Genomic DNA, 13,470 nt, shown 5'->3' with positions numbered 1-13,470 from the left:
TCTCCCATGGTGCTTGGCGAAGCCCTGCGGGATTTCCACGCTCCTCCACCACCACCACGCCGTCGTGCTGCTGTTGGATGGAGTCTTCCTCAACCTCTCCCTCTCTCCTTGCTGGATCAAGGCGTGGGAGACGTCACCGGGCTGTACGTGTGTTGAACGCGGAGGTGCCGTCCGTTCGGCACTTGATCATCGGTGATCTGAATCACGACGAGTACGACTCCATCAACCCCGTTCACTTGAACACTTCCGCTTAGCGATCTACAAGGGTATGTAGATGCACTCTCTTTCTACTCGTTGCTGGTCTCTCCATAGATAGATCTTGGTGACACGTAGGAAAATTTTGAATTTCTGCTACGTTCCCCAACAGTGGCATCATGAGCTAGGTCTATTGCGTAGATTCTTTGCACGAGTAGAACACAAAGTAGTTGTGGGCGTTGATGTTGTTCAATATGCTTACCGTTACTAGTCCAATCTTGTTTCGACGGTATTGTGGGATGAAGCGGCCCGGACCGACCTTACACGTACTCTTACGTGAGACAGGTTCCACCGATTGACATGCACTTGGTGCATAAGGTGGCTAGCGGGTGCCAGTCTCTCCCACTTTAGTCGGATCGGATTCGATGAAAAGGGTCCTTATGAAGGGTAAATAGCAATTGGCATATCACGTTGTGGTTCATGCGTAGGTAAGAAACGTTCTTGCTAGAAACCCATAGCAGCCACGTAAAACATGCAAACAACAATTAGAGGACGTCTAACTTGTTTTTGCAGGGTATGCTATGTGATGTGATATGGCCAAAAGGATGTGATGAATGATATATGTGATGTATGAGATTGATCATGTTCTTGTAATAGGATTCACGACTTGCATGTCGATGAGTATGACAACCGGCAGGAGCCATAGGAGTTGTCTTTATTTTTTGTATGACATGCGTGTCATTGAAGAACGCCATGTAACTTACTTTACTTTATTGCTAAACGCGTTAGCCATAGAAGTAGAAGTAGTCGTTGGCGTGACAACTTCATGAAGACACGATGATGGAGATCATGATGATGGAGATCATGGTGTCATGCCGGTGACGATGATGATCATGGAGCCCCGAAGATGAAGATCAAAAGGAGCAAAATGATATTGGCCATATCATGTCACTATTTGATTGCATGTGATGTTTATCATGTTTATGCATCTTGTTTACTTAGGACGACGGTAGTAAATAAGATGATCCCTTACAAAATTTCAAGAAGTGTTCTCCCCTAACTGTGCACCGTTGCTACAGTTCGTCGTTTCGAAGCACCACGTGATGATCGGGTGTGATAGATTCTTACGTTCACATACAACGGGTGTAAGACAGTTTTACACAGCGAAAACACTTAGGGTTAACTTGATGAGCCTAGCATGTACAGACATGGCCGCGGAACACGGAGACCGAAGGTCGAGCATGAGTCGTATAGTAGATACGATCAACATGAAGATGTTCACCGACGTTAACTAGTCCGTCTCACGTGATGATCGGACACGGCCTAGTTGACTCGGATCATGTGATCACTTAGATGACTAGAGGGATGTCTATCTGAGTGGGAGTTCATAAGATGAACTTAATTATCCTGAACATAGTCAAAAGACCTTTTGCAAATTATGTCGTAGCTCACGCTATAGTTCTACTGTTTAGATATGTTCCTAGAGAAAATTATAGTTGAAAGTTGATAGTAGCGATTATGCGATCAGTAGAAAGCTTATGTCCTTAATGCACCGCTCAGTGTGCTGAACCCCAACGTCGTTTGTCGATGTTGCGAACATCGGACATACACGTTTTGATAACTACGTGATAGTTCAATTAAATGGTTTAAGTAGAGGCACCAAAGACGTTTTCGAAACGTCGCGGAACATATGAGATGTTTCGAGGGCTGAAATTGGGATTTCAGGCTCGTGCCCACGTCAAGAGGTATGAGACCTCCGACGATTTTCTTAGCCTGCAAACTAAGGAGAGAAGCTCAATTGTTGAGCTTGTGCTCAGATTGTCTGAGTGCAACAATCACTTGAATCAAGTGGGAGTTGATCTTCCAGATGAGATAGTGATGTTTCTCCAAAGTCATTGCCACCGAGCTGCTAGAGCTTCGTGATGAACTATAACATATCAGGGATAAATAAGATGATCCTTGAGGTATTCACGATGTTTGACACCGCGAAAGTAGAAATCAAGAAGGAGCATCAATTGTTGATGGTTGGTGAAACCACTAGTTTCAAGAAGGGCCAGGGCAAGAAGGGATACTTCATGAAACGGCAAATCAGCTGCTGCTCCAGTGAAGAAACCCAAGGTTGAACCCAAACCCGAGACTAAGTGCTTCTGTAATAAGGGGAACAGTCACTAGAGCAGAATTACCCTAGATACTTGGTAGATGAGAAGGCTGGCAAGGTCGATAGAAGTATATTGGATATACATTATGTTAATGTGTACTTTACTAGTACTCCTAGTAGCACCAGGGTATTGGATACCGGTTCGGTTGCTCAGTATTAGTAACTCGAAATAAAAGCTACGGAATAAACGGAGACTAGCTAAAGGTGAGTTGACGATATGTGTTGGAAGTGTTTCCAAGTTTGATATGATCAAACATCGCACGCTCCCTCTACCATCAAGATTAGTATTAAACCTGAATGGTTTATTGAATCTCGATCGTAGTGATACACATTTTCATGCCAAAAGATATAAGATAGTAATGATAGTACCACTTACTTGTGGCACTGCCATGTAAGTCATAATGGTATAAAACGCATGAAGAAGCTCCATGTTGATGGATCTTTGGACTCACTCGTTTTGAAAAGTTTGAGACATGCGAACCATGTCTATTGGTGTATATGCATGAAGAAACTCCATGCAAATGGACCGTTTGGACTCACTTGATTTTGAATCACTTGAGATATGCAAATCATACCACATAGGCAAGATGACTGAAAAGCCTCGGTTTCAATAAGATGGAACAAGATAGCAACTTGTTGGAAGTAACACATCGTGATGTGTGCAGTCCAATGAGTGCTGAGGCATGCAGTGAATATCGTTATGTTCTTACTTCACAGATGATTCGAGTAGATGTTGAGAATATTTATTTGATGAAACACAAGTCTGAATTATTGAATGGTTCAAGTAATTTCAGAGTGAAGTAGCAGATCATTGTGACAAGAGGATAAAATGTCTATGATATGATCATAGAGATGAATATCTGAGTTATGAGTTTTGGCACACAATTAAGACATTGTGGAAATTGTTTCGCAATTAATACCGCCTGGAACACCATAATGTGATGGTGTGTCCGAACATCATAGTTGCACCCTATTGGATATGGTGCGTACCATGATGTCTCTTATCGAATTACCACTATCGTTCATGGGTTAGGCATTAGAGACAACCACATTCACTTTAAATAGGGCACCACGTAATTCCGATGAGATGACACCGTATGAATTATGGTTTAGAGAAACCTAAGTTGTCGTTTCTTAAAAGTTTGGGGCTGCGACGCTTATATGAAAAAGTTTCAGGTTGATAAGCTCGAACCCAAAGCGGATAAAATACATCTTCATAGGACACCCAAAACAGTTGGGTATACCTCCTAATTCAGATCCGAAAGCAATATGAATTGTTTCTAGAATCGGGTCCTTTCTCGAGGAAAGGTTTCTCTCGAAAGAGTTGAGTGGGAGGATGGTGGAGACTTGATTAGGTTAATGAACCATCTCTTCAACTAGTGTGTGGCAGGGCACAGGAAGTTGTTCCTGTGGCACCTACACCAATTGAAGTGGAAGCTTATGATATTGATCATGAAACTTCGGATCAAGTCACTACCAAACCTCGTAGGACGACAAGGACACGTACTACTTCGGAGTGGTAAGGTGATCCTGTCTTGAAGGTCATGTTGCTAGACAACAATGAACCTACGAGCTATGGAGAAGCGATGGTGGGCCCGGATTCCGATAAATGGCTCGAGGCCATAAAATCCGAGAACGGATCCATGGACTTTGGTGGACTTGCCCGATGATCGGCAAGCCATTGAGATAAATGGATCTTTTAAGAAGAAGACGGACGTGGATGGTAATGTCACCATCTATGAAGCTCGACTTGTGGCGAAGTGTTTTCCGACAAGTTCAAGGAGTTGACTACGATGAGATTTTCTCACTCGTAGCGATGCTTAAAGTCCGTCGGATTCATGTTAGCATTAGCTGTATTTATGAAATCTGGCAAATGGATATCAAAACGAGTTTCCTTACCAGTTTTCGTGAGGAAAGGTTGTATGTAATACAATCAGAAAGTTTTTGTCGATCCTAAGGATGCTAAAAGGTATGCTAGCTCCAGCGATCCTTCTAAGGACTGGAGTGAGCATCTCGGAGTTGGAATGTATGCTTTGATGATGATCAAAGATTTTGGGTTTGTACAAAGTTTATGAGAAACTTGTATTTCCAAAGAAGTGAGTGGGAGCACTATAAAATTTCTGATGAGTATATGTTGTTGACATATTGTTGATCAGAAATGACGTAGAATTTCTGGAAAGCATATAGGGTTATTTTGAAAGTGTTTTTCAATGGAAAGCCTGGATTTAGCTACTTGAACATTGAGCATCAAGATCTATAAGGATAGATCAAAATGCTTAATAATACTTTCAAATGAGCACATACCTTGACATGATCTTGAAGGTGTTCAAGATGGACCAGTCAAAGAAGGAGTTCTTGCCTGAGTTGTAAGGTACGAAGTTAAGACTTAAAGCTCGACCACGGCAGAATAGAGAGAAAGGACGAAGGTCGTCCCCTATGCTTAAGACGTAGGCTCTTCAGTATGCTATGCTGTGTACCGCACCTGAAGTGTGCCTTGCCATGAGTCTGTCAAGGGGTACAAGAGTGATCCAAGAATGGCTCACAGGACAGTGGTCAAAGTTATCCTTAGTAACTAGTGGACTAAGGAATTTTCTCGATTATGGAGGTGGTAAAAGAGTTCGTCGTAAAGGTTACGACGATGCAAGCTTGACACCTATCCGGATAGCTCTGAGTAGAGAGACCGGATACATATAATGGAGCAATAATTTAGAATAGCTCCAAGTAGAACAGTTGTTTGGAATAGCTCCAAATAGAGCGTGGTAGCTGCATCTAGGAGATGACATAGAGATTTGTAAAGCACACACGGATCTGAAAGGTTCAGACCTGTTGACTAAAACCTCTCTCACAAGCAACATGATCAAACATAAAACTCATTGAGTGTTAATCACATAGTGATGTGAACTAGACTACTGACTCTAGTAAACTCTTGGGTATTAGTCACATGGCGATGTGACCTATGAGTGTTAATCACATGGCGATGTGAACTAGATTATTGACTCTAGTGCAAGTGGGAGACTGTTGGAAATATGCCCTAGAGGCAATAATAAAAGTATTATTATTATTATATTTCCTTGTTCATGATAATTGTCTTTTATTCATGCTATAACTGTATTATCCGGAAATTGTAATACACGTGTGAATACATAGACCACAATATGTCCCTAGTGAGCCTCTAGTTGACTAGCTCGTTGTGATCAACAGATAGTCATGGTTTCCTGGCTATGGACATTGGATGTCATTGATAACGGGATCACATCATTAGGAGAATGATGTGATGGACAAGACCCAATCCTAAGACTAGCACAAAAGATCGTGTAGTTCCTTTGCTAGAGCTTTGCCAATGTCAAGTATCTCTTCCTTTGACCATGAGATCGTGTAACTCCTGGATACCGTAGGAGTGCCTTGGGTGTATCAAACGTCACAACGTAACTGGGTGACTATAAAGATGCACTACAGGCATCTCCGAAAGTATCTATTGTTTTATGCGGATCGAGACTGGGATTTGTCACTCCGTGTAAACGGAGAGGTATCTCTGGGCCCACTCGGTAGGACATCATCATATGCGCAATGTGACCAAGGAGTTGATCACGGGATGATGTGTTACGGAACGAGTAAAGTGACTTGCCGGTAACGAGATTGAACAAGGTATCGGTATACCTACGATCGAATCTCGGGCAAGTAAAATACCGCCTGACAAAGGGAATTGTATACGGGATCGATTGAGTCCTTGACATCGTGGTTCATCCGATGAGATCATCGTGGAACATGTGGGAGCCAACATGGGTATCCAGATCCCGCTGTTGGTTATTAACCGGAGAACGTCTCGGTCATGTCTGCATGTCTCCCGAACCCGTAGGGTCTACACACTTAAGGTTCGATGACGCTAGGGTTATAAAGGAAGCTTGTATGTGGTTACCGAATGTTGTTCGGAGTCCCGGATGAGATCCCGGACGTCACGAGGAGTTCCGGAACGGTCCGGAGGTAAAGATTTATATATGGGAAGTCCTGTTTTGGTCACCGGAAAAGTTTCGGGCGATATCGGTAATGTACCGGGACCACCGGGAGGGTCCCGGGGGTCCACCAAGTGGGGCCACCTGCCCCAGAAGGCTGCGTGGGCCAAGTGTGGGAGGGGACCAGCCCCTAGGAGGGCTGGTGCGCCCCCCACAAGGAGTCCAAGGCGCAAGAGAGAGTGGGAGGGGGCAAACCCTAGTCCAGATGGGCCTTAAAGCCCATATTGGTGCGCCTCCCTCTCCTCTCCCCCCTTGGCCGCCTCCCCTTTGCCATCTAGGGCTGGCCGCACCCCTTGGGGGTGGGAAACCCTAAAGGGGGCGAGCCCTCCCCTTCCCCTATATATATGAGGCCTAGGGGCTGCCCATAACACGCGATTCGATCTCTCTTGGCGCAGCCCTACCTCTCTCCCTACTCCTCCTCTCCCATGGTGCTTGGCGAAGCCCTGCGGGATTTCCACGCTCCTCCACCACCACCACGCCGTCGTGCTGCTGTTGGATGGAGTCTTCCTCAACCTCTCCCTCTCTCCTTGCTGGATCAAGGCGTGGGAGACGTCACCGGGCTGTACGTGTGTTGAACGCGGAGGTGCCGTCCGTTCGGCACTTGATCATCGGTGATCTGAATCACGACGAGTACGACTCCATCAACCCCGTTCACTTGAACGCTTCCGCTTAGCGATCTACAAGGGTATGTAGATGCACTCTCTTTCTACTCGTTGCTGGTCTCTCCATAGATAGATCTTGGTGACACGTAGGAAAATTTTGAATTTCTGCTACGTTCCCCAACACCTCCTTCAACAAAGATTGGACTGTAGCATCTATCACATCATCTGGTAAGTCATCAGGACTTTGACGCATTGGGTCATCCTTTTCGCCTGTGTAGGTGCACATTAAGCCAGAGCGGCGGCTTAATGGTAGTATCCGCCAGGTGACCCAGACTCGAACCAGATCGATGCCGTTTAACTCGTTCCCTAGAAGAGCTTTGATCTTCCTGATGGTGGGGTTGAGAGGCAGGCGTTCAACAGCGGATAACTTATCTGCCAGCGGATGATTGGATTCGAGGCGCAGGGCGCGAAAGCCGGGCAGAGGCTTCTCATCAGCCGGTGATGTATCTTGACAGTAAAACCACGTCTGGTTCCAGTCTTTCGGGTGACTTGGCAGTTCAGCATAAGGGAAAAGACAGTCTCTCCGCCGCTGGATTGAGATGCCGCCGAGTTCAAGACTAGGCCTGTTAGCACGTTCATTTTGCCGGTTCAAATAGAAGAGTTCTCTGAACAAAAGTAGACTTGGCTCCTCTCCCAGGTACACCTCGCAGAATACTTGAAAATTGCAGAGGTTTGACACAGAATTGGATCCAATGTCTTGAGGTCTAAGGTCAAAGAAATTCAGAACTTCCCTGAAGAATTTTGAACCGGGAGGGGCAAATCCCCGGTTCATGTGATCCGTGAAAATGACTACCTCCCCATCTTTGGGTTGAGGTATTTCCTCAGACGGATTAGGGACACGATAAGACATGACCTCCTTCTTCGGCAGATGGCCGGACTTCACAAATTCGGCAAGTTTGCTTTTGGTCACTGTGGATGGAACCCAATTGCAAGTCATAGGGGCTTTGGCCGCCTTAGGAGCCATGACAACAGTGGCCTACGACATAATAAGAAAGCTCCGGTTCAACTTTAACCCGGGAGAAATATCTACAATTATTCAAAGTGGCGGCTTAAAGAAAGGGGCCTAATGGTATAAAGGTGATTGTGCAATAATATTTAAGCCGCTAGCAGTATCAAGAGCAATTCAAGAATTCTTAAGGTCGTAAGAAGAAGAAAAAGCTTGCCGGGTGATAGAAACAAGTTTCACAGACGACAGTTATTATTCTGGATTAAAGTATGGCTCTAAAGGAGAAATTTTCTAGACCTAAAAAACAGGACAGTGAAGTTCATACACTCGAAGAGGGCCCTAAAAGAGGGAAATGAGATCTATGTCTATGCAAGATCAACATAAATAGCTACCGCAGCAGTTCTGCACAGTTTTTTCGATCTAAGCAAGGCGTTGGAGGCAAAACTGATGAAGGTTTGCATCGGGCAGTGATGAACACCGACGAACTTGACAGAACTTCAAGGTAGATCTAAGAAAGGGGAAGAGAGGAACTCACAGATGAGGAGGAGCTGCGGAGGTTCGCCGTCGATCTCTGGTCAAGGTCAGGTCGATGCAACGGCCTGAGTCGATGAAGACGAGGGAGTCGATGGCGACAGCGGCGAAGCTCGAGTGGCAGAGAGGAGAGGAAGAAGACGACTGGGGGAAAGACCTAGGTCGCCCTATTTATAAGGGAAGACTGACCGAGAGGGCGTGAAAGACGAGGAGATAACATTTATTATCCAGCGGCTCTGGCGCCTCGATTCTCGGGATGGTCAGTAAAGACAAAGATCCGTTCAAGATACGACGGAGTAAAAATTAATTTTTATTGAAGATGACATCATGATGATTTAACCCGGATCCAGATGATGACATCACGGCGGGTTAAAATTCTTCGTTCAAGACAAAAGACTGCAGGACAGTCCATAAGGTATTTTAAGATTGACATGAACAGGTTCAAATCAATCTGGGGCATAATGTTGGGGATATAACTATTTGTGTAAGCCGCCCAGGAGGGGCCGGGTTACGCAAAGAGGACTCACCAGAAAGAAGCCCAAGACCAAGGCATGAAGATGGCGGTTCATAGATAGCTTAAGGCCCACGGGCGACTTAAGGCCCGTTGTCGTAAACTGCTGTAATAATATTACTTGTATCATAAGGTAGACTTAACTAGTCACCGAGCCAGACATTGTTTATAAGCCAGCCGGGACTCTGTAAGCCGCACGACGTCGACCCGTGTATATAAGGGGACGACCCGCTGGCGGCTTAAGGCAGGAAACAACTGATCGAGAGCCGGGCATAGCGTATCTCGCTCCCTGGTCATCGAAACATCAATACCAACCCAACTAGACGTAGGCCTTACCTTCACCGTAAGGGGCCGAACTAGTATAAAACCTCTCGTGTCCTTTGTCCCAATTAACCCCTTCAAGCTTCCTAGTTGCGATGGCTCCACAACTAAATCCTTTCACGAGGACATCTGACGTGACAATTCCACGACAGGAAGTGTGCCTTGCCATGAGTCAGTCAAGGGGTACAAGAATGATACAGGAATGGATCATTGGACAATGGTCAAAATTGTCCTTGGAGTAAATAAGGACATGTTTCTCGGTTATGGAGGTGATAAAGAGTTCGGCGTAAAGAGTTGCGTCGATGCAAGCTTTAACACCTATCCGAATGACTCTGAGTAGCAAACCGGATACGTATAGTGGAGCGACCATTTGGAATAGCTCCAAGTGGAGCGTGGAAGCAGCATTTACAATATGACCTAGAGATTTGCGAAATACATACGGATTTGAATGTTGCAGACCCGTTGACTAAAACCTCTCTCACAAGCAAAACATGATCAAACCCCAGAACTCATTGATTCTTAATCACATGGTGATGTGAACTAGTTTAGTGACACTAGTAAACTCTTTCGATGTTGGTCACATGACAATGTGACCTATCAGTGTTAATCACATAGCGATGTGAACTAGATTATTGACTCTAGTGCAAGTGGGAGACTGTTGGAAATATGCCCCAGAGGCAATAATAAATTAGTTATTATTATATTTCCTTGTTCATGATAATCGTTTATTATCCATGCTATAATTGTATTGATAGGAAACTTAGATACATGTGTGGATACATAGACAACACCATGTCCCTAGTAAGTCTCTAGTTGACTAGCTCGTTGATCAATAGATGGTTACGGTTTCCTGACCATGGACATTGGACGTCGTTGATAACGGGATCACATCATTAGGAGTCCTAATGATGTGATGGACAAGACCGAATCCTAAGCCTAGCACAAAGATCGTGTAGTTCATATGCTAAAGCTTTTCTAATGTCAAGTATCATTTCCTTAGACCGTGAGATTGTGCAACTCCCGGATACCATAGGAATGCTTTGGGTGTACCAAACGTCACAACGTAACTGGGTGGCTATAAAGGTGCACTACGGGTATCTCCGAAAGTGTCTGTTGAGTTGGCACGAATCGAGACTGGGATTTGTCACTCCGGTTGACGGAGAGGTATCTTTGGGCCCACTCGGTAGGACATCATCATAATGTGCACAATGTGATCAAGGGGTTGATCACGGGATGATGTGTTACGGAACGAGTAAAGAGACTTGCCGGTAACGAGATTGAACAAGGTATCGAGATACCGACGATCGAATCTCGGGCAAGTACAATACCGCTGGACAAAGGGAATTGAATACGAGATTGATTGAATCCTCGACATCGTGGTTCATCCGATGAGATCATCATGGAACATGTGGGAGCCAACATGGGTATCCAGATCTCATTGTTGGTTATTGACCGGAGAACGTCTCGGTCATGTCTGCATGGTTCCCGAACCCGTAGGGTCTACACACTTAAGGTTCGATGATGCTAGGGTTATAGGGAATAGATATATGTGGTTACCGAATGTTGTTCGAAGTCCCGGATGAGATCTCGGACGTCACGAGGAGTTCCGGAATGGTCCTGAGGTAAAGATTTATATATGGGAAGTCCTGTTTTGGTCACCGGAAAAGTTTCGGGTGCTATCAGTAATGTACCGGGACCACCGGGAAGGTTCCGGGGGTCCACCAAGTGGGGCCACCGGCCCCAGAGGGCTGCATGGGCCAAGTGTGGGAGGGGACCAGCCCCAGGTGGGCTGGTGCGCTCCCCCACCAGGGCCCAAGGCACCTAGGGTTTGGGGGAAACCCTAAAGGGGGGCGCCCCCTTGCCTTGGGGGGCAAGGCAACCCCCCTGGCCGCCGCCCCCTCCTCAAATTGGATCTGAGGGGGCCGCCCCCCTCTCCCTTGCCCCTATATATATGTGAGGGATGGGAGGGCAGCCGCACTCAAGTTCTGGCGCAGCCCTTCCCCTCTCCCAAGTCCTCCTCCTCTCCCGCGGTGCTTGGCGAAGCCCTGCAGGATTGCCACGCTCCTCCACCACCACCACGCCATTGTGCTGCTGCTGGACGGAGTCTTCCCCAACCTCTCCCTCTCTCCTTGCTGGATCAAGGCATGGGAGACGTCACTGGGCTGCACGTGTGTTAAACGCGGAGGTGCCGTCCGTTCGGCACTAGGATCTCCGGTGATTTGGATCACGATGAGTACGGCTCCTTCAACCCCGTTCTCTTGAACACTTCCGCTTAGCGATCTACAAGGGTATGTAGATGCACTCTCCTTCCCCTCGTTGCTAGTCTCTCCATAGATAGATCTTGGTGACTCGTAGGAAGATTTTGAATTTTTGCTACGTTCCCCAACACATAATGCCCTACAATAATACAGTACAATCTAATAGCGCAAGTACATCTGAATTAAACGGTAGAACTGGAATACATCTTACATACTACATGAAGTCATCATCATCATCCTCCGTTGATGCAACCCTCTTGCCCTTTGACGATGCGGTCCTCTTGCCCTCCGTCGATGCAGAACTCTTGCCCTTCGAGGATGCAGAATTCTTGCCCTTGGACGATGCAGAACCCGGAAGCGGCGACATGAAGATATCATCTTCGTCCTCGCTCTCCTCAGTCCATAAAAATGGATTCTTTGCTACAATCCTTCTGAAAGTTTCACTCTTCAGCTCCACTACCTTCTTCCACCTTTCATGCAACCTAAGAAGTTCTTTACGTACCTCCTCATAGGTCCTTTCAGGCCACCCAGAAGTACCTTCTTCCACCTTTCATGCAACCTAAGAAGTTCTTTACGTACCTCCTCATAGGTCCTTTCCGCCCCTTTTCGGCCAAGGCAGGGCCGAAAACCCTACTTCAGCCAATAGTTGACCGAAAACTACCTTTTCGGCCTACACCTGGCCGACTGGGTGCTAGATTTGATTTTTATCCAAAGCATGCTGTAGTTTTCGAATTTACTACAAAATATGTCATAGTTCTGAAAAAAAAACTCCCGTCGAGCGCCGATCCTGGGCCAAGTTTGGCGACGCTGCTAGCGGCGATGACACCTCCGTGCGCCTCACCGTAGTCTCCACCGAGGAGATCCTCCCCGAGCGCCCACGTGGCCTAGGGTTGCCAATCTTCTCTGTATCCCCACCTAAATCAGTGCAGATTCATCTGTTTCGAATCAGCCATCAAGACTGTCAAATCGGGGTGAATTTTGTTCGATTGTTTTTATCCCTCAAAAGTCAAACATGTTTCTAGAATAAACCGTCAACATCTAAAATACTAAATAAATAAAATATAAAAGTACACTTGATGATGAATCTGATGACACAAATTTTGTATTGTGGACGTCGATTAAATTTTCCTTAAACTTGTCAAACATAAACATGTTTGACCTTTTGAATCACAATATGCACTACAAAATATACACAAATCTAACCTTACATTTGTTTGCCATGGATGTTGTCTTATTCTGGTTCTCAACTCCCTAAACTGTGTGCTTTGCTTCTGTGCTCTTATTTGCTAATAACTGTCGACTTAACGACAAGGAGCAAGGCTGATGAACCAAGTACTTGTGGTGATCCACGGGCAATGGCGAGCAAGGGAGGTGCCGTTCTCATGGTCTGCAGAACCTGTGGCAAGAAGGGTGATCACTGGACAGGCCTCCTACAAGGATCTCGCTCCGCCGACCGATACTCTGGACAGGCCTCCTACTTCCGACGGACCTACCAGCACCGAGCGGTCCTGCTAACGGCTCATACGTTGCTCCGAGATCAATTGTTGGCGCTCTTCATACTGATGCTGGACACGACATGAGGCGCATGAAGGACGAGAACTCTGTCCGTGTTATCAATTGTTTTTATCTTTTTGTGACACTATTCATATTTATCATTTGTTTCTCCATGTCTATTTTGAATTTCGATATGATTTTCTTAGGGGTTGTAGTCACATGCGTTGTGAACATTCACAAAATACTTGAAACATTTGAATTTGTTTTTTTAAGTAGGTATCAATGGGAGGATTGAAAGTGTGGCATCACTTCATACTTTCCCGCAAGCATACACCCCTTGTTCATTCAATGCTTATTCCTCTATAGAGTGAGTCCGCGTTTTGT

At 45.8% G+C, this 13,470-nt stretch overlaps 1 pseudogene; it reads left to right on the top strand.

Moving 5' to 3' along the window:
* LOC119310244 overlaps positions 1-13,457 on the top strand; it is a 40,228-nt pseudogene extending 26,771 nt beyond the window's left edge.
* The last annotated feature ends 13 nt before the right edge of the window (positions 13,458-13,470 follow it).

The sequence above is a fragment of the Triticum dicoccoides genome, chromosome 5B (assembly GCF_002162155.2).
Source record: "Triticum dicoccoides isolate Atlit2015 ecotype Zavitan chromosome 5B, WEW_v2.0, whole genome shotgun sequence".
NCBI classification, from domain to species: domain Eukaryota; kingdom Viridiplantae; phylum Streptophyta; class Magnoliopsida; order Poales; family Poaceae; genus Triticum; species Triticum dicoccoides.
The sequence above is the reverse complement of the archived record's forward strand: the minus strand, read 5'-3'. Positions and strand labels throughout refer to the sequence as shown.